Below are 2,742 nucleotides of genomic sequence, written 5' to 3' on the forward strand. Positions count from 1 at the left end.
CAAAACAGAAGCCTTCCCAGACTTGGACACTGTGCCAGAGCACATTCCACAGGTCTGACTTCACTGTGGTCTGACCATCGCCCATCTTTCTGCCTACTCCTGGCCTGAAGCCAAACGGTCCACTGCTTAAAATTTACTTGTCTGGGCCGGGGAGATAGCTCAGTAGATTAAGCGCTTGCCTGGCAAGTGCAAGGGCCTGAGTTCAGTCCCCTGGTGGGGGGGCGGGGGGAAGACTTAAAAATTGACTTGTCAGGCAGGTGAGATAGCCCAGTGGTCGAAAGCGCCTGCATGGGCGAGCTCAGGCAAGTGCTGGGACCGTGGTCAGGCAGGCTGAGCGCACACACACCTGTCATCCCAGAACTCAGGAGGCTGAGGCAAGAGGATGGCTACGAGGCCAGCTGGGACTACATAGTGAGACCCTGTCTCAAGAAACAACAACAAAAGAAAAACCCAAAATTGACTTGGCCCAGGCCTTTTCTGTTTCTGCGCAAGCTGCTCCCATACGTCATTTCCTTTTTTTTAATATGTAGTACAGGGTCTCCAGGATCTCACTACACAGTTCAGACTTGTAGTGATCCTTTCTGTTTTTCAGCCCCCAAGTGCTGGGATTACAGGTGCGCACCACCACGCCCAGTTCTTGAGTCTCTGAATATTCTCTGGTGCTCTGTGTTCCTCAGCTGTACCCCAGTTCACATACCATGTCCTAAAGGAGCCTCCATCTCTACCTAGCCTGCAGCCTCATGTCCGATACATTTAGGACACTTGTCCTTGTGGAGCAGACAAGAGGGGCGGCAATAATGGTGTCACGGTGAGTGTGCCCAGCAAGGGCTCATGCTACCAAGAATTGGGCAGAATTTGAACTTTTGTCAGGAAAAAAAATGTCTTTAAAAAATTTATTTACTTATTTTTGTATATTTAGGGAAGGGTCTACAGGGTGTTTAGGGTCTCACTACTGGACTGGATTCATAGTGATCCCCCTGTTTACAGCCTCCCAAGAGCTGGGATTTCAGGCACGCCTCCCCACACCCAGTCTCAATTGCTGTCTCAGCACACCCAGGGTTCAGGCCAGCACAGCAGGCCTGGGAATCAAACCCCTAGCCCCTCTGTCTGCTTGCAGGCACTTCAATCCACTGAGCTATTTGGCCTGCCCTTATTTTTTATTTGTTTTAGACAAGGCTCTTGTGCTTGCCAGGGAAGCGCTTATTCTACTGAGCCATCTCCCCAGCCCCTAACAATTTATTTGACTGAAATGGAGTTACGTTTTTTTCTGAAGGGACTTCCATTTATTTTAATACATCTTTTTTTTTTTTTTTTTGGTGGAACCAGGGATTGAACTCAGGCCCTTGCACTTAGCCAGGCAAGTGCTTATTCTACTGAGCCATCTCCCTGGCCCCACTGATACATCTTTTCCCCATGATAATTTAATAGGATCTTCAAGCCAATATTTTATAAATATTTGAATAGTTGGGTATATACCTTCACAATACCTCAGCAATATCTTTCAGCAAGAAAAACACTGAAGAGTAAAGACGAGACACAATTACTAGGTACAGTGAAAATCTGCTGCAAATATTTCTGAGGTAAGAAGGCACCACATACCTGTTCAACTAAGAAAACCACCTATATAACACAGGATGATTTTATTTTTATGTAGGACCTAGAACACTTCAGCTGCCAATTAGGTACTGAATGGCAGAGCAACGTCCCCAGTTTATGCCATGAATTCATAGGAATAGGTTCCAACAAGTTTGTTCCTTTCCATTGGTCCTCACCAAGTGTGCTTCTCTGGGAGGGGCAGGCTGGAACTTCAGCTGAACCCAGGTGCCTTTCTCTTTGGCGTCCTTCTTTTTCTGATCATTTTCCTTGACACGTTTCAGGAAGCTATCATGACTTTCTGAGTGTTTAATATGCTCCATATGCACGTTAATCCTCTTGGCAAGTATCTTGCCCTTAACTTGCTTGTTTACAACAATGCCAACAGCACGCTGGGTAACATTGCAGACTCTTCCCACTTTGCCATGGTAACATTTGTGAGGCGTTCCTTTTTGCACAGTACTCATTCCCTTGATAGCTACATCATCACCCTTTTTGCAGATTTGCATGTATGTGGTCAAAGGAACAACCCAATGTTTTGTAAAAGGCCTGGAAAACATATACCGGCTTCCCCTCCTCTTGCCCTTTGTGTTAGTCATTTTGGCAAATTACTGGAAGATGGCAGTGCTGGCCAAAAGGCCCATGTATTCTTTTTTTTTTCCTTTGTGGAAAACGGGATTGAACTCAGGTCCTTGCACTTTTCAGGGAAGTGCTTATTCTACTGAGCCACCTCCCTGGCCCCTATGTATTCTTTAATTAAAAACAAAAACAAAAACAACTGGCCACATATCTCAGCAGACTAAGTATCTGTTTAGGCTAGCACTGGGACCAGGGTTCCATCCCTGGGCACTACGGGAGGCTGAAAACAGGAGGATCACTAGGAGTCTGAGGTGCTTAGTGAGACCCTGTACCAAATACATTTGAAAAAAACAAAGAAAAAATACCAGCCTAGGATAGAAGAGATAGCTCAGCCGACCAAGCGCCTGCTTTAGCAAGTGCATCCTGCGTGTCACACCGGCCCCACGCCCGGGGTGCACTGGGCCTCCACCAGAGTCTGGGCCTGGTGGCGCGCGCCTGTAATCCCAGGGCTGGGGGGGGCTGAAAGCAGGAGGATCATAAGAGTCCAAGCTGCGTAGTACCAAATACGTT

At 47.1% G+C, this 2,742-nt stretch overlaps 1 pseudogene; it reads right to left on the reverse strand.

The window, feature by feature from the left end:
* Positions 1-1,724: 1,724 nt before the first annotated feature.
* Positions 1,725-2,192, reverse strand: LOC105743291 (annotated as a pseudogene).
* Between the last annotated feature and the right edge of the window lie 550 nt (positions 2,193-2,742).

The sequence above is a fragment of the Octodon degus genome, unplaced genomic scaffold, assembly GCF_000260255.1.
Source record: "Octodon degus isolate 3935 unplaced genomic scaffold, OctDeg1.0 scaffold00113, whole genome shotgun sequence".
Lineage (NCBI taxonomy): Eukaryota > Metazoa > Chordata > Mammalia > Rodentia > Octodontidae > Octodon > Octodon degus.